Source organism: Bubalus kerabau, chromosome 19 (genome assembly GCF_029407905.1).
Source record: "Bubalus kerabau isolate K-KA32 ecotype Philippines breed swamp buffalo chromosome 19, PCC_UOA_SB_1v2, whole genome shotgun sequence".
Lineage (NCBI taxonomy): Eukaryota > Metazoa > Chordata > Mammalia > Artiodactyla > Bovidae > Bubalus > Bubalus kerabau.
In genome coordinates this window covers 11,666,638-11,686,369 of record NC_073642.1, presented here as the reverse complement: position 1 = coordinate 11,686,369, position 19,732 = coordinate 11,666,638, and positions in this window count along the sequence as shown.

Genomic DNA, 19,732 nt, shown 5'->3' with positions numbered 1-19,732 from the left:
GGGTGGACCTGGGTGGGGAAAAGTCAAGACAGAGAATCTAGGTAAAAGAATCACATTAGCTAGAATGGTTAAAGTGAAGGGCTGGATGGGATGTAACAGTGAGACTGGAGGGGAAGAGGCAACTCTGAGAAACCCTACTCAGCAGAGGTGGACAGAATGTGTCAACAATGGAATGGGGTCTTATATGGAAGATGACTAAGTAGCCTGTTCACCATGGCTCTCCCTGTGACTCTGTGGTCTATCCCGGGCTATTTCCTCCCCATCCTTTCTCATTCACCTACTCAAAACCCTCAGGAGCTGCCCTAGTTCAAATTCCCTCTCCCCATCATACTATCAGCATGTTTGGCCTTACATTCAAGGACCTGCCGCTTGCCCTCCTACAACTGAGGACCAGCCACGTTTGCTTGGCTTGAGACAATGAGAGTTGGAAAAACAGAGAAGCATTTTTTAAGGGAAGGGAAGAGATGATGAAAAGGATGAAGAAGCAGAAGACAGCCATGAGCGTGGGCTGGGTTTTGAACCTGGTCTATCATGGAACCTCTTCAGGCCTCCTGTTTGGAAAACAAAAGGACTACAAAACATACTCTAAGATTTCTGACAACCCTCACTGAACTGACAAACTAGTGATTCTAGAACAGTGAAAAAAATAGCTGTTGCTCATGAATTGTGTATTACAGAGCAAATAACAACTGTGTCTAGATTTCAGATATGACCAAATTAACTTTGCAAAACTGCCTAACTAAATCACAAATTAAATGAGCTAAGAAATGGAAAAGTTACATGAGTACATGTTTTTAAGACCTAAAAATCACACAATAGTTTTAAGATTCAGAATCATTTAGCAGGAATCAATATCGAATATGGAACCAAATTAGCAATAATTGCTACTTTTAAGGAATAATAATTCTGGTAACCAGAAAGGATATATGAAATTAATACTAAAAATTACGGAGGAATTATTTAATTATCTGACTTATCAAGAGAATACAACCAGATGTTAGTAAGTAGAATTGAACCTTATATTACTTTACTCTTATGTGTCAGTCAAATTGGATGTTTCGGAACAAAGAAGCAACGTTGAATCGATACATTATGTGGATGATACATAATGTGGACACTAATTATCTGTGCTAATTAATTTAATTTATTGTGTCCTAGGTTCACAGAGGTACATAAATGGCAAAATATTTGGGGATATTATGCAATGAGGCAAATGTTAAGGAAATTGAGACCCTTTCATGAACTTCAAAGCAAACGTGTCAATAAGAAGATTTATGAAATAATAGCTGTTATACAGAACTCCACATGCTAGTGAACAGTTCTCAAGTCCTTTGAAAAAAATAATTTTTACCTAAACACTGAAAATCCTTTCAAGAGCATTAAGTACAAGCACATAGTAAAATAACTTATAATCAGCACTATGTGCCTGACACTCTTCTTTTTTTAAAGCAGTGAATTTTAATTTTACAGTTACGTATAGTATTGCAAAAAGTCAGACATGACTTAGTGGCTGAACAATAGCACAGTATGTCCCATAGTCTTTTTTATTTTTTTATTTTTTGGCTGAAGTATAGTTGATTTACAATGTTGTGTTAATTTCTGCTCTCACAGTTATATGTATATACATTCTTTTATATCAGGTAGCAATTATTGCTAGAGCTTCCCTACTGGCTCAGTGGTAAAGAATCTTCCTGCAATGCAGGAGACCCAGGTTTGATCCCTGGGTTAAGAAGATCTCCCAGAGGAAGGCATGGCAACCCACTCCAGTACTCTTGCCTGGAGAATCCCCATGGACAGAGGAGCCTGGTGGGCTACAGTCCAAAGGGTTGCTCAGAGCTGGACACGACTGAAGTGACTAAGCAGAAACAGCAGCAATTATTGCTAATTTAGTTCCATATTCAATATTGATTTATACATATATGTGTGTGTGTGTGTGTATATATATATATATTATTTTACATATTCTTTTCCCTTATGATTTATCACAGGCTTTGAATACAGTTGCCTGTACTATATAATAGGACCTTGTTGCTTATCCATTCAATAGTCCATATCTGCTAATCCCAAACTGATACTCTTCAAGGTGTCTTACAACGGAGAAGGCAATGGCACCCCACTCCAGTACTGTTGCCTGGAAAATCCCATGAACGGAGGAGCCTGGTGGGCTGCAGTCCATGGGGTCGCTAAGAGTCGGACACGACTGAGCGACTTCACTTTCACTTTTCACGTTCAGGCATTGGAGAAGGAGATGGCAACCCACTCCAGTGTTCTTGCCTGGAGAATCCCAGGGGCGGGGAAGTCTAGTGGGCTGCTGTCTATGAGGTCGCACAGAGTTGGACACTATTGAAGCGACTTAGCAGCAGCAGCAGGTGTCTTACAAAGAGGAACTCTTTAAGTCATCACAACAACCCTAAGAAATTGGGACTATACTCCCATTTCAGTAAGGAGACAAGGTATAGGAAGGCTCAGGACAATATAGGTCACAAATATCTGAGCCAGGATGTAAAGCCCAGCAGCTTGCTTCCAGAGTCAATGTTGTAAGCACTGCCCTTGGCATCAGTCTCAGTAATTCACTGATCCATGGGAAATTCATGCCCGAGTCTCCTAATGGCTGCTAGAAAATCAGGGTTTGAGTAGTCAGTGGCGAGGAAGGGTGTCCCCCCACCCAGTCTAGCACATTTATTTGGAGCATTTTGAGCACCTCTGTGAAGACATATGCTAGTCAGTGGCACCAGCAACTTCCAAATATCTGGGTCAGGCATTTCAAACCTGGAGAGACTGGCTTTACCATGTATGTGAGGCACAGAGAGTTCACTTTAGGATAAATCAAATATTTAAATTTGCTTTGCTGGTACTGCCCCTGTCACTCCTGCCAAGGCTTCCATAAATGGCCATGGACAGAAATATTGTCCACAACAAGCCAGAGAAGACAGCCTGTCATCCCTAAGCCCAACTCCAGTGACTCACCAGGCATCCAAAGCATGCTCAGCTTGTCCTTAGGAAAGAAAAGTAACTCATTCCTTAGGTTTCCCATGACAAGATAATTTATTGTCCAAATCAGACACTTTTGAGAAGGAAAAGGGAAACTATTAATAATGACTGCAGGAAAAATAAAGGCAAAAGCAGAGATTGTCCCTTGCACACTGGGACATACCATCGTCACACTGTCCGTGGTTTATTTTTTCACCTCTACTATGATGCATTATGTCTTTTTCCAGTTTGACATTCCTTAACTTCAGTTTTAAGCTTTTTCATGGAGACAGAGATATGGCCATGGCCACACGTCAACAAAACCATTTCTCAGCAGCAGGCACCAATAGACCACGAGGCAAAGAGGAAATGTCTTCAGATGCATCTGGTATCACATGGCCTCCGGGTCAACTCTTCAGGAGAATTTGCATTTATTGCAAAACTACATGAAAAAAGCCTGAGAATCTGGTTACTAAATCTAAAAGTGGCCCAAGACTTAATAATTTGGAGAATTTTTAGAAATTTTTCATCATGGCAGATCCAGCAGGCATATTCTATTCATTCATTCACTTTCATACTGACATATTTTTAAACAAATACCTATCATAATTGGAGATCAATGCTTCCTTTTACTCGTGGAAATCATCTAAATTCATTCGTTCATTTACTCACCCCAACTGTCTGATTGTTGACATGCAAGTACTGTGCTAGCTACTAAGAGTTATCAGTTAAATCATATAGACATCATGTCCACGCCCATAGGGCCTGCAAAAACAGATGGATAAGGTCTGCAAAAACTGAGATCAGTACTATGAAGCAAATTGTAAGGATATAAGATGCCGAGTTGAGAAATAACAAGAAGGATATTTTGTTGTTTGCTTATTCTACAAATGTATATCAAGTGGCTACTCTGAGCCAGCAACTTTTCTAGGCACTGAGATTTCAGTGGTTTAAAAAAAAGGGACATGATTCCTGCCTCATAGGATGTACAGTCAACTGGGAAGGACAGACGACAAACATGTACAGACAACAAATACATAACTGAGCACAGCTTATTTTAGATTGCAAAACAATGCCATCAAAGACTCTAAACCCCATAAGGCAATAGTGCAGGGGTTGGCAAACTATGCCCCTCTCCATAGTCAAACCTAGCCCACTTGCTGCCTGTTTCTATAAATAAAGTTTTATTGTAACCGGGCAACTTCCCATCACTTACGTTCTGTTTATGGTTTCCTTAACCATAAAACTGCAGAGCTGAATAGTGGCAACAGAGACCATATGGCCCACGAAACTTGAAATGTTCACTCTCAGGTCCTTCAGTGAAAAAGTTTGCTGACCCTGCGATAGAGAATAATAGCTGATGACAGATGAGGAGAGAGGGGAAATCCTGCATAAATTGAGGAGTCAGGGAATATTTCTTTGCAGATATGACATTTAACCAGAGGCCAGAAAGAGAAAGAACTAGTCACAGAAATCAATGGAGAAAGAGCCTTCCTGTCAGAGGAAATTATAGGAGCAAAAGATCCTAGGCAGCCGAGAGGCCCAGGAGCTGAAAGGACATGTGGGTAGCTTGAGTGATGAGGGAGGAAAGGGATGGTGGAAGAGGCCAGGTTAAAGAGGGAAGCAGGTACCCGATTCAAAAGGCATTAAGGCTTGTGATGAGATGGTTGGCGTGCATCCTGAAAGCAACGGGGACAACTTGGACAGATATTATATAAAAGAGTAATGTGATTTGTTCGGAAATTTTAAAGATTGCTTAGGCTGCTATTGTCGTCAGAAAGGTAGAAGGTAAATGCTGAGAACATTAGGGTACTATACCTGCCATCCAAGTGAGGGCTAATAGAGGCTTGACCAGTAGAGTGGCAGAGGGTTTTGGGAACTTGGTTACAGGGAAGCATATTGAAGCAAAAGGTTTCTATGCTGTTAGTGTCTCCAGCAGCATGAGTGTGGGTTTAAGATTGGTAAGAACATTCAGTTTGCTTTTTTTCCTGCTGCTTGAAAGAAACACCTAGAGCCAGTCTGATCCTGAATCTCCTTGAACTTTTTTGTCCAAAGATGAGCCACACTGTTTGATAATTTGTCTGGATGGGAATATCATTGTGATTATCTCAGAGCCTAAAATATAGAGGGCTACGGAGAAGGCAATGGCACCCTACTCTAGTACTCTTGCCTGGAAAATCCCATGGATGGAGGAGCCCAGTGGGCTGCAGTCCATGGGGTCACTAAGAGTTGGACACGACTGAGTGACTTCACTTTCACTTTTCACTTTCATGCATTGGAGAAGGAAATGGCAACCCACTCCACTATCCTTGCCTGGAGAATCCCAGGGACGGCGGAGCCTGGTGGGCTGCTGTCTATGGGATCGCACAGAGTTGGACATGCCTAAAGTGACTTAGCAGTAACAGAGAGGCATGGCAACACATTGTGTTACAGTCCTGTCTTATCTTGGGATCCCCAAGAAAGTAGAATCTGAGACAGGGCTTATGGACATCACAGACAGAAGTAAATGATAAGACCATGCAAGGGGACAAGCTTGACTTGATCACTGCTGTGGCTCAGTCCATCTAGGGCTGTCCAAGGAACCCTTAGAATAGATTCAGAGATGCTAAGGGGAGGGATGGCAGGCTATCACCAAAAGCTTGTCAAGCTGTCAGTCTCTCTGCTCCACCAATAACTCAAATAAAAAGTGCGTCTAAATCATATGATGAGAGGCACAACAGTGTCCTATAAAAACCCTTTATGGACTGTGAAGCACTTGTATATACCCTCTCCCATTTGACCTTCATAGGTTTTTACATAATTCCTTAGCAAAACTTAACATCCCCATTTTATAGATGAGCAAACTGAGCCTCAGAGTTACCATGGAAACAACAGAAGCAGGAATAGAATCTACATCTCATCCTCAGCTGGTATTTTTTGCTCCACACCAGCCACTTCCCCCAAACAACTGAACAGAAGTCCAGTGCAACAGAGGATTAAACCCTTATAAGTATGAATGTGGAATAAGGAGGACAAAGGCTAATTTTTGCTGGGAGGTGAGCAATGGAAGAGACTCTTGAGGAAGCCATCTTGTTCCAATGAGCAGATGTTTGGTAAAGGAGCCCTTGATCACAACTTTCAGTATTGTCAATACTGAGAATAATGCTGTCACTCAGCTTCCCACCTTTCCAGCCTGAATAATCCCAGGCTCTTTGGTCTCTGCCTATGATAAAATCAGTTTCTCATTCTCTGCCATTTCCCAGGTTTGTTACACTTTTCATGGGCCGGGGGATAGAGGGTGGCTAGGATGTAGGCACCCTCAGTGTGCTTAGAAATGCTAGTAACTATTTATTATTTAAGAAAAACAGGATTAGTCCAAATTTGTAAAGAAGCCTCCCAAGACAGCAGTTGCCCCTGGGCCTTTTCCCCTCATCAAGTTAGGTGACTTGCCTTGTGTGCGTAAGTTTACAAATAGAGCCAAAGTCAAAATGGTAGTGACCACAGAACCATTCCCTTTGTTCCCACACTTCATGAGAAATCACCTTTGGATTTTCTTATTCTCCTTGGCCACAACTTACCTGGAAAGGCGGCCTGGAGGCAGCATGAAAGATCACAACGAAAGACTGCGGTGACATGGCCACCTGGTCCTCCAAAAATAGCCTTATTATAAACAGCAGTCTAGATTCTATACTAATCTACATAAAATGAAAGTAAATCATTAGAAAACCTCATCTCTGAAATGCCATTAATAATAAGTCATGAGAGACCTCACTTCAGATCCTGACTTGTATCTCTGAAGCCAACTTTCTCTATGATTATTGCAAATTTAAACCAGACACTAGTGCTTAGGATCCCCATTTAAACACTCTAATTGGCAGTATTGTCCTTGCTCCACAGGATGACAGCATGATATAGTGTGAAGAACATACTTTCTAAATGATTGTAAACTCTACTGCATGCATGTGCCTGACATCAATAATCCCTCTGAGCCTTGAATTCCTTCATGCATTGGAGAAGGAAACGGCAACCCACTCCAGTGTTCTTGCCTGGAGAATCCCAGGGACGGGGGAGCCTGGTGGGCTGCCATCTATGGGGTCGCACAGAGTCGGACACGACTGAAGCGACTTAGCAGCAGCAGCAGAATAGGAATACAGAAGAACTAGGTGAGCAGGGTCAAGCACATAGTAGGTGTTCAATGAATTCCCACTTAATATTGTTAATAATAGTAGTAGCATTACAATCAAAAAGAAAACTTGCCTGTCCGGTGACCCACAAGATTTTCTCAAATTAACATTCTGGAAACCAGGCTGCTCTGTGTCAAGCAGGAGTTTCCTGAACAAACATTTTCCCCTGCAACTGAATATACACCAGCTTCACTCTCCTCCCAGCAAACCTTCTAATTATCTCCGCTGTTTACAGCACCCAGCCCCTCCACTACCGAATTCTCCATTATTCTGACAGCCAACAAACTAGACCTATTAGAACTCAGCACAACCTTTGCCTAAGGCAGGAACTTTGTGAGACCACAAATCGTCTTGGTATTAAAAGTCGGTGCATAAGAACTGCCCTCAGCTTTTGCGCTAAATTGCTGGTTTGAAGACATTCATTGCGGTATATTGTATTTCCACTATATTTTGCTTTAATAGACTTTGTGGTGAAGTGTATAAGAAGACTCTTAAAGCCTGAGGTAGCACACAGCCAACTTTTTTTTCCCCCTTTTATATATTTTTCCATCTTTTGTTTGTCACCTTATATTGTTTTGTTGCCTCACATACATAAAACAACCTGGCAATCACAGAACAATCCCCGGCAGTTAGTTGGAGGCGCATATTGACTTTACTATTAAAAGTTGAAACAATCAAGCTAAAGAATCTGTGGTGTGTTTTTATGCTACTTGCATGAGACTTTAATTTTAAAATGAATGGAAAATATCCCCTCTGAACGTAATAGTGATTTCATCGACCTTGGTTTATTTCTGTGCTTTCGCGCTACTTGCCTAGGACAACTCTGCACTTACAGAGAGAAGTGGAAGAAAATATTCACCCAGCATTTTCATCTGAAAGTGCCAAGGTGCTTTATGGCCTTGATTCTTTGATTCCAGGTCAATTGATGGGCTGAATGATGCCAACTCACTTTGCCTTGGTTTAGGTAACATACATCATCCCTTTGTTCACCTTCATGATGCCATGGCAACACCCAGGTATCCTGTATCCATCACCCTATGCTTGCATGCATGCTCAGCTGGTTCAGTTGTGTCTGACTCTTTGTGACCCCCCTGGACTGTAGCCTGCAAGGCGCCTCTGTCCATGGAATTATGTTGGCAAGAATACTGGAGTGGCTTGCTATTTCCTTCTCCAGTGGATCTTTCCAACCCAGGGATCGAACTCGTGTTTCCTGTATCTCCTGCAGTGGCAGGCAGATTCTTTATCACTGAGCCACCTGGAAAACCCAATTCCTTCTCCACACCTAGATAATTTATGCAAGTTACATAACAACAGGCTCTATTGCTCATGCCTTTTCCACAATTCAGACTGTTATAATCAGATGCATGTATGTATCGAATATTTATGAACACTTAATAGGTTCCCGGCTGCCTAAGGTCACTTGAGGACACAGCTGTGCATCTAGGGTGCATGTGCTGGAGTTGGAAAAGCCTCTGTGGTCAGTTGGTATCCACTGTGTGCCTAGGGCCCATGCTCAGGAGTTGGAAAAGTCTCTGTGGTTATTTTGTAGCTATCTGTGAGTTATCCTGGGATTCACTGGGGTGTGTCTGAGATGGGGTTTAAAGATCAGGAGCATCCTTTTCAGCTAGGCCACCCCTCCTTGCCCATGCCTAACTTCCTACTTCACATTTCCCCCTCAAGCATATGGACCCCAAATCATTAGGAAAGGGCACTGCTCATTCTGGCTACTTCTTGCTGTCCTGGGACAAAGAGGGGCCTTGGGTGCCCGTCACTTGCTAGCTGTCAAAGAGAGGGGCCAGTAAGGGTTTCCTATGCCCATTCAAGACAAAATGGTATGAGGAAGTCATCATTGGGGTCAGGGGTTGGTATCCATGTTGTATCAGAAGTTGAGCCTCTATCTTGCTGACCTGAGAAGAAATACACCGAGAAAACCACCATCACCCTATGCTCTAAGGATAGGGTAAGCGAAGCCTATGTGCTCTGTCTTCATGCAGCATATGGCCTCATCTTCATGGACTAGAGTCTCCTCTTCAAGGAGCATCAAATCTTGTAAGAGAGAAGAGGATTAAATAAATAACCATGCAAAATACATCTATAAATATAGATGCCTTTTTCATATGCATTATCAGAGGATCAACTTTGGATATGAGGGACAGAGAACATGCAGAAATTGACCAATGAGGGATTGAATAAAAGTCATCTGAAGGAAACTTATAAGAGAGAAAATCACACAGGAAAAGGCCCCCAGGGCAGGAAGGATCAGTAACCGTTGAGAAACCAAGGTAAAACTTGCTCTGAGGAGCAGAAGACACAGGCAAGGGAAATGGGCAGTAGAGCTGGAATGGTGAACAGGGCTAAAGCAAGGGGTCTCTGGAAGTGATGATAGAGAGGAGAGTGTTTATTCCAAGGACAGTGGGAGGCCACTGAAAGGGTTTCAGAAGGGAAGTTACATGATCCACTTTGGGAAGAATTCCTTTGACTCTCTTTTGTATGGAGAATGAATTGAAGGAAAGTTAGAGGACAAGTTGAGGAAACCATTTTGAGAGAGATGGGTCCAAGTGAGAGAGAATAGTAACTAAACTCAGGGTTTGGAGAAAAGATACTTAGAAAAGCAGAAGATGCTCAAGTGACTTCAGAAGAGTCTAGAAATGATGCTGAAGAAGGAGACAGCCTCTGGAAGATCCCAAGAGGTCCAGCTGACCAGCTAGTGGGTAGATGTGCAACTGTTGAGACAGGAAACACTAGAAGTAGCAGATTTGAAAGTATGTCATGTTCAATTTTAGATATTTTAAGAGTTTATTTTGAATGTGAGTAATCAGAACCCAGCTCCAACTAAAGAGACATCTATTGAAAGAGAATTGAGCTCTATCACAGAATTCAAAGGAGAAGTGATCGCTAGGAAAAGGGAATGCCAGGGCAGCCCCAAGATTCTGGCAGCAGGAATCCATTGACCTTCTAAGCTCTGGCATGGGTATAACTCTGTTCAGCAGCTCCCAGTCTCTGTGTCTCTTGGTTGCAAGTGTCAAATATGGGAAGAGAAGGCCTAATTGATCCAGTTTAGGGCAGGGACCCGTTCCTGTTCTTTTCTAGTCAATGAGATATAAGGAGACATTATATCACAAATATGGCCAGTCTATGCACATCAGTCAGAAGGCTATGATTAAAAAGTCTACAAATAATAAATTCTGGAGAGGATGTAGAGAGGACCCTCCTACACTGTTGATTGGAATATAAGTTGGTGCAGCCACTATGGAAAACAGTATGGAGGTTCCTCAAAACACTGAAGATAAATCAACATACAATCCAGCAATCTCACTCCTGGGCATATATCCAGACAAAACTATAATTCAAAAAGATACACGCACCTCTGTGTTCACTGCAGCACTATTCACTATAGCCAAGGCACGGAAACAACCTAAATGTCCATCAGCAGATGAATGGACAAAAATGTGGTACATATATACACACAGTGGAATACTACTCAGCCATAAAAAAGAATGAAATAATGCCATCTGCAGCAACACAGATGCAATTAGAGATCATCAGACTAAGTGAAGTAAGTCAGAAAGAGAAAAACAAACACCATACGGTATCATTAATATGTGGAATCTAAAACATGACACAAATGAACCTGTTTACAAAAGAGAGACAAGCTCACAGAACCCATTCATGAAATAGACTCCCAGACATAGAGAACAGATTTGTGGTTATCAAGGAGAGAGTTGGGGACAGACGGACTGACGGTTTGGAATTAGTAGATGCAGGCTATTACACATAAGATGGATAAATAGCCAGGTTCTGCTGTAGAGCACACAGAACTATCTTCAATATCTTGAGATAAGCTTTAATGTGGTGGTGGTTTAGTCGCTAAGTCGTGTCCAACTCTTGTGACCCCATGGACTGTAGCCCGCCAGGCTCCTCTGTCCATGGGGATTCTCCAGGCCAGAATACGGAAGTGGGTTACCATTTCCTTCTCCAGAAGCCATAATGAAAAAGAATATAAAAAAGAATGTTATATACGTATAACTGTATCACTTTACTGTATAGCAGAAGTGAACACAACATTGTAAGTCAACTATATTTCAATCAAAAAAAAATATGGCTACTCCAGCTTCACCTGTGCAATTTGGCCACACTGCTCAGGAAAGATTGTGAGTTGGAAAAGAGGGAGACACCCCAGATATCTCTTGTATGTGTATATATACAAAGCTATATCTGTATCTATGTAATTTTATTTAACCTTTGCAAGAACTCTCTGATTGATCTTTTTATAGCCATCCTATAGAGAAGGTCACTAAACCCAGAGAAGTTAATCAGCCTCCAAGGGCACACACTTAGTAGGTGGTGGAGCTGTGAGTTAAATCCTCATTGGTCAAGAATACTTTCAAATTCAGATGGATTCAGTCTGCACTCACAGCTATTCAGAACGTACTTTCCCAGCCATGGCCTTCTTATGCAAGATGCTGAGCACCCCAAAAGGGAAAAAAAGAGATCTGGTTAAGTTTAATTATGTTCTAGTTGATTCATCAGACTTTTGGAATCAGAAATGTATGCCTTTCCACTGATGGGTAATATGATCACTAGAAGGATAAAAATGCATTTGCTCAGAGTTAAACACAAGATTTGTAAAACAGCATGACTGCTTCTATTTCCAGTCCTGGCCCAATAAGTCTTTAACACTATTACTTTAGGAGACCAAAGGAAAGAGTGGGTATCTCCTTCTGAAGCTGTCATACAAATTGTTCACCAGTCTTTCCTTGAATCCTATGATAGATGGGTGAGATTCATCTTGACTGAAGTGGAAAGAAGAGAAATACCTCCATCACTATTGGAGGGAAAAAAGTGATTACATCTAATAAGATACTCTCCATCACACATCACACTCCTCTTTGTATTAAATGGAGTTGTGAATGGCAGTGGAAAATATGTTTGTTATATCACAAAGAAGTCCTAGACATGTGTAGTATGTTGACCAAATCTTCTCCCACAAGAATATAAACTTTACAAGATCAGGGCCGGTCTTGTTCATCGCAGGACCCAGGGTCAAAATCAGTGTCTGGCATGTGATACCCAAACATCTAGCATGTGCTTGCGGAAGGAGAGAGCAACTAAAATTGCCCAGAGAGATGTCAATCTAGATGTCATTTTGTGAAGTCCTTCTCTTCAGAGTTTTCTGAGTGTATGACACCACAGTAAAGGCAAATTCTATTTATATAGAATCCAATAGAAAGTCAGTTCATAAGAAGCCAATGAAATTGAATACAAGAATAGACAATTTATCCAAAGAAAACATTACAATCATTTGCTTTCAATATTTTCTTTGCTCCCTTTATCAGCTTTTATCCATCCCATCTATTATACTAGTAGCATTGATATAGATGCATGGCAACCAACTCCAGTATTCTTGCCTGGAGAATCCCATGGACAGAAGAGTCTGGCGGGCTACAGTCCATAGGGTCGCAAAGTGTCGGACCTGACTGAAGTGACTTAGCACACGCACAGTGAGAGGGTGGATAAATGCAAGCAAGCAAAAAACAACCGATAAACCAGATGAACCATCCACTCCTAAAGCATTGCCATGTAAATGCTGATGCTCTCAATATTCCTCTTCTGAGAGGTAACCTATGTTTCCAGTGAACCTGGATGTTTCATAGGTTCTTCAATCAAAAACAAAATTCATCATCTTATGACACACACTTTTGTATTCTAGTGTTTAATTAACCATATGCCCTCCTCTCCCCAAGGAACCTGAACTTGAAGCTCAGGTCACCATCAAAGACCCCCTCCACCCCTACCTCTGATTAGAGACTGAGTCTTGGCAAGCCTACTTCAGCCATCTCTCCACCCTTCACACCTGCTTGTCTTTGAGAAGCCCTCACTCCAGTGTTCTTGCCTGGGGAATCCCAGGGATGGGGGAGCCTGGTGGGCTGCCGTCTATGGGGTCACAAAGAGTCGGACACACTGAAGCAACTTAGTAGTAGCAGCAGTAGCAGCACTCCAGTCTAGAGTATCTCTTTTCTAGTCCACTGTATTAGCCTCATATGGAATCCTCTGCCTTTGACCTCTGCTCTCTATTTGCCTGCTAATCTTCACCAAAGTAAAATTTCACGGATTAGTGTGTTCCCTTCATTAAACTAATTTTATGGTGTTTAGGTACACACGCTCTCAGATACACACTATTTATCCTAGCCTATAGGTTCTTCTATAATTTCCTATAATCTGGCACCAAACTAAATCTTTCCAGCCTGTCCTCTGACCCATTTGTCCTCTGTCCCATTTGTCCTCTGTTCATTCATTTATGGACCTGCAAGAGAGCATCACCTATGGAGTTAGAGGCAAAGACTCAGTCCCTGCCCTCAAGAAGAAGTTCAAAATCTTGTGGAGAAAGTCTCGAGCAAGTAGTCATGGCCCTGTGTAGTAAGGATGAAGATGGACAATTCAGAGCCTTTTCAAACCGATAGCTATTTCTCAAGCTTGTGATATTCAGGGTTGGTTTGTTGTTGTTGTTGTTTTTGATTACACACTTCACTTCTCTGTTTGCAAGTTATCCTTATCCACCTACCACACCTAGAGGACTATTCCTGGTCCTTCAACAGCCAACCTAACCTCCAATAGCTGAATTGATTCAAGCCACTTTTTCTTTTTCACCTGGAAATCAGATACTTAGGCTTCTAGGAATTTCAGCTACCGGTTATCTAACTCAGCAAACAACCTGCAAATACTTATTAAGTTGATATTGCAGAAAAATAAACTTCCTAGAAATTGTTTCACTTAGAGCATTCATTTAAAAAAATTAGATGAAATAAAAATATGGATTCTAAGGTTTTATCCCAGATCTACTAAATCACAATTTCCTGGAGAACGCCCTGATCACAGGTGTGTTTAACCAGTTCATCAGGAGAAGCTTGAGAAATGTTATTTTGAGTCAGTGATTCTCAAAGTGAGGCTCCCAGGCAGCTGATAATAAGGAGGTGAGGTTGATGCTTCTCTACCAGGAATCACACTCAGAGAACCACTCTCTTAAGCCACAATTCTCTTTCCCTGGCAGTGTTATGAGACAGCATTGTCCCAACAACCCCATGAAAGAGGCAGTGCAGGGGGCATTGCTACAGAAAATGAAACCAAGGCCAAGCCAAGCTACTTGATTCACAGACATGAACACAAGTGGTAAGACAGAGGTGCTGATATCACTGCTACTCTTCCTATACATCCATATAGCAGCATATGTGAAGTACCCCTTGCAGTGCAGGAATCAGGAAACCTTCAACAAGTGCCTTATAAGGACAGATCAAGAAGACGGTTGTCTGCACTCATCAAAACCAACCAGCTGGAATCCTGATCGTGAACTTCTAGCCTCCAGAACTGAGACAGACATGACTTCTGTCTCTATCACTCAGAAGACACACAATTTTGACCACCTTCCCCTTTTTCCTTCAGAATCCACAGCCCACCACTTCTGAGGAATAAAACAAGGGAGGAATAAAACAAGGGAGGTGGAGCAGACCAGCATGCTACACTGAGTTGAAAGAGCTTTTCAGATGTATCTCTCCTACCGCAGGCTAGGCATGGATGCTCCTCTGGAAGGGAAGATGGTGAACAAGGAATGATCAAATAACAAATTCCTCTCCTTCCTAGCCCTGGCCCTGTCTCTGTCATCATCTGGTAAAGGGTTAAAAAGTGTATATTCTCAGGCTTCATTCAATTTGCTGAATGAGAAATTCCTGGAGGTGGCGGGCTGAAGCACATCAGCTGTGTTTAACTGGCCCTTCCAGAGATGCTGCCACATACTCAGATATGAAGTCCACTCTTCCAAGTAAGTCTCCAGGAGTAGAAAATTAAATGTTGGCCTGATAAATGGTATCTGGGCTGCCTGAAAGCATAAATATATCCTCATAAGAACCTTCTTTTTTGACACAGTATGACCAAGGCTTCAACTGACCAATAGAAATAGAAATTTGAGAAAGGCCATATCATCATTTGGGCCTAAAATCAGAATTGTCTATCACATTGCATCTGGATATTTCAGGATACAGCTAAAACAAAATTTGAAAATAGTTGATCCAGGGAACTTTGCTGCTACATCCTGAAATATCCATATAATTGAAGATTTTTGGTTGTTGTCATTGTTATTTTTTATTTTCTTTCAATTTCTTGGTATTACTCCTTTTTAAATTTCATTGTATGTATTCAGTCACAAGATGGAAATCTCTTTATATCTTCAATGGTTCAAAATATACAATAAGTTTGACTCCATTTCATAGAATAAAAAAAGAGATTCTGATGGAGCCCTCCCCCATGGACTTCAAAAACCCTAATAGGTATTCCTGTGGAACCCCATAATTATGGAAAAGGCAGTTGACACCCCTGTCCTAGAGAGTATTTCCTTCTTAATTCTCATAGCTATAGACAACTGAGGAGAGAAAAGAGGAACTGAGGCACTCAGCCCCAGTCAAACAGAAGATTATTTTAGTTTTGGCTCAACTGAGGTCACTAGATGATGTTTGAAAAGATCAACATATTTAATAGGCTCATAGTGACTTGGAATTTAACAAAAAAGAAAGGAGGGGAGGGAGATAGGAAGAAAGCGAGCAACTCTGAACCTCTCCACGGTCTCAGGGTTTTACTTTTCATCTTGAGATGACTGGAAGCACTGACTTTTGTCACTCTGGGCCCAGGGCGCACCTTCTTTTCCCACGCTGACCTCTGCCATTTCTGGAGGTGGTGTACATAGCAGGGCACAGGGTTACAGCTCTTTGGCAAACTTCTTCACAGCAGAAAGGGCAAACAAAGTTTCACATCACTTCCTGTTTCCCAACAGAACTATGGGGCTTCCTCCTCCCCGTGTCTTTGTTTTTCTGATCATTCTCATGGAAATAAAATAAAAAAACACCCAGACGTGGTTGGGGGGCGGGGGGGGGGGCGGGGAGACTTAATTAGAAGCAGGGAATAATCAGAAACTTACATGGGATGAAATATGTACTTCTTGCTCTTTTCTCTCTGCCGTGTACTTGAGAAATTGAGAAATATATGCAATATTCTGTCCAATTTTCTAAGTAATGAGTGAAAAAGTCAAATGCATATAGCTTTTGATTCATATGTTTTATATTCTTTTTTTTAGAAATCAGATACCCCAGAGAGGTTTAACTCGGGTTATTTTGTGGAGAAGGCTATTTGGATTAAGATTTTTCAGATGAGGCTAAAACTTTTTTGGTTGACCTCTGACATGACCTTTAGCTCAAGTACCTCCAGGGGATCTTAGGCTTATTCATCTTTACGTTCCTGCACCCATCGTCACAAAGCTGGGTACAAAGTGGACTCAATAAGGTTACTGAGTCAATGTAAGTTGGATGTTATAACCTAAAATTTTCATTCGCCATCTGTAAAGATAATAACAATAATATAGAGCCAAGAAATCGTGTCATTTGTAATTTCTTAAAGCCCTTCAAAATTAGTTCCAGAAAGATTGTCAATGGTTCCTTGAAGGAATAAGAGGCAAGATGTACAGTGTTAAACTCTGACCTTTCCAATACAAACTTTCTCCTCTTTTACATATGTATATATTCCCAACAAATGTAAAATGTTATGTTTCAGACAAGAAGGCATTACGCCAAAACAACCAGTAAATGATATAAAATGAAAACAGACTCCTGGAAACAACCAGGAGCTGTGTTGTTTTAATTTGCCAACAAGGGCTGAGAATATTCTATGTAAGTCTAGAAGATGCCCTCACCCTCAGATCATAACCTAGAAATCAAAATGTCTCCAGATGAAGTCTCTGTAATCTTTAATAAGGGAGTGAATCCATTTTTTTATATGGAACTATTTAGATCTCCAAAGCTAGAAGAATTTTATATGAGGAGGCTTTTTGTCCTTAAGAACAAGTCGGTAGAACTCACTACCACCTCTGTCCTCAGATATTAAATTCAAGGCAACTATGAATTTATTCCTTTTCATATCCCAACACTGCATTCATTGAGAATTTCTTTTCTTCCAGGACAGACCAGCATGTTCAAAATTCCAAGATAGTTTGGCAATAAACACCCTTAGTGAAGCAGTTTGTGAATAATGCAAATCATTCACGTGTAATTAACGAGAGTGTGATTGTTTCTTTAGGCAACTGAGAGGGGAGAGGGACCCTGGAGAAACATCACTTTACAAAACATGACCTTTACTAAGTCATGTATTTAAGTATTGTTGGAATGAATGATGGACTCACAGTAGAAGATTTTTTGCTCACCCTTCCATGGATACTCATTGGAAATTCCTCCAAACCTCTTTAGAAAATAAAATTGGACCAAACTGTATTGGAATAAGATCTCAGATCAACTCCCAATATTTTGCCCTTGTCAACCAAGGAATAAAAAAAAAAATCTTGTTAGACTCATTCCAATCACAAGTAGAATCTGGAAGTGGAGGAAGGAAATATTTAGGGGAATGAGATTCAAATTTGGGTTTAGAAGAACATGAAAAAAAATCTATTTTATTTCTGTGAATCTGAGATTTCTGCAGAGCGCAACGGCCACCCTATTATTGGCTGCATTAAACAGTCTGCAGAAGACAGGAGCGGCAGCAAAACCTGAGGCAAAGCCTCCGATGGGACGTGGAAGAGGAAGAGTCGGAGAGAAAGGGAAGGCGAGCGGGAGAGGGTCAGAGAGACAGAAAGGAGGGCGGCCCTGGGAGAAGACATGAAAAATTAGAACAGGAGCTCAGAGCACTCGGGAGAGCCAGGGAAATGACAGCTGAAATTAGAACAGGAGCTGAGAGGAGCAGGCAGAAGGTGACGGCAGGAACCTAGAAATTTAAGGAGGGGAGAAAAAAACTGAGAGAAGTGGACAGAAAAAAGAAAGCTCAGCTGCAACTAAGAGAACCTGGGATGCATGTGTGTCCAGTAGACGAGTCCAGTGCAGGTCAAAACAAATTATTTGTCGTTCTGAAATGACTCTGAACGGGGGACTGGAACATACCCCAACAATCAATATTAAATTTTATGCCTGCTGCACCTTTCAAAAACCTTCAAGAAGACATTGATTCAAGTAAGTGTCACATTTTTAACTGACCTTTGATTATTCACTTTAATAGTTTTGGAGCAGAAGTTTGCACCCTGAGCTGGGGACCAGTGAACACGGAAGGGTGGTTTCTAAGTTGTGGTTTTGCAGCTGTGAGGATGTGCTTGTCCTTGTGGTGGGGAAAGAATGCTCCAGCAGAATGAAGTGCTCTTTTTCATCAAACTGAAGCTCATATGGAGAAGCTGGGGTGGGGGTGGGGTCCTTATGTTTTTCATTATAGAGCAGACATTCTTAGAAAGTCGAGAGGCGTGGTACTCTCTGGCTGGTTTGGCAAAGTGGTTGGAGTATTTTACAAGTTGTATTTTGCGGCCAGTTTTACAAGAGGAAAATATCTGATTCCAGTGGAATGGTTTGGGAAACCTGATGGTGGGTTTCCCAGATGAGGCCTTTGCAGAATTAGCCAATCAGGACCCTGGCATTGCAGAGTGGATTTTTTTTTTTTTTTGGTTTTGTTTTTGTTGTTAGTTGTTTTTTTTTTTAACTGATGTTAAACATCTCTCTTGCAGTCAGACACTCATAGCAGGTCAGAATTGGTTATACTAGGCAAAGCTTTGAGTCTGCAATGGATGAATAAGATTTCAAGCTGGGGTACACCATGTAGTCATGCTCTGTATTTCTCAAAACTTAAATGCTGAAACTAGAGCCTAGGCCTAGAACCTACTCTCTGTCATATAGGAAATCTCCCATGTATTGCTGATTGAGTTTTTTGGAAGTGATCCACCATCTTATCTGCTCCATGTTTGACTTAAAGGTTACCTTGCCAGGAATCTGGTGCCAGGTGTGGTTCTTCCTTGATCTGATTCTGAGTCTTTGCTTCTGGCAACTCATTTTTTATCCTCCAACTCTGCTCAATTTGCTGACTCTAGCTTCTTTATATCCCCTGATGGGGAATCCCAGTCATCAACTCGTCCTGAGGAAGTTGATTCCCATGATCCATCCCGTCCAGGAAAAGTCCCCCAGTCAATATCCTACTGTGTAACTGATGCTACATAATATTTGGAGTTAAGGGAAGAAACTCAGGCTGGAGATATGATTTCGGAGTTATCAGTATTTAGGTGATGTTTGAAAACCAAAGTAAAGGATGGAATCACTTAGGAAGTCAAAATTAGGTAGAAATGCTTGCATACATGCTTGGTAGCTCAGTCATGTCCAACTCTTCACAACCCTTTGGACTATAGACCACCAGACTCTTCTGTCGATAGGATTTTTCAGGCAAGAATACTGGACTGGGTTGCCATTTCCTTCTCCATAGGTAGAGATGAGAAGTAGAAAAAACAGTTCCCGTCATGCTCTGCTGTTTCGAAGTCAGAAGATTGAGGCAGTATCAGCAACAAGATAGAAATAGTGTCCAGTGAAGTGGGGAGAGAGATTCAGGAGAAAGTGGGATCATTCTATGTGGAAGGCATATTGACCCTGATAAGAGTTGTTTCATTGAACAGGTAAAGTGTTAGAAGCTGTTTTCACTGAAACCTAGACAGAGTAGGATGAGATGAACTGACGGCAGCAAGCACAGGCAGACAGATGGAGCAAGAC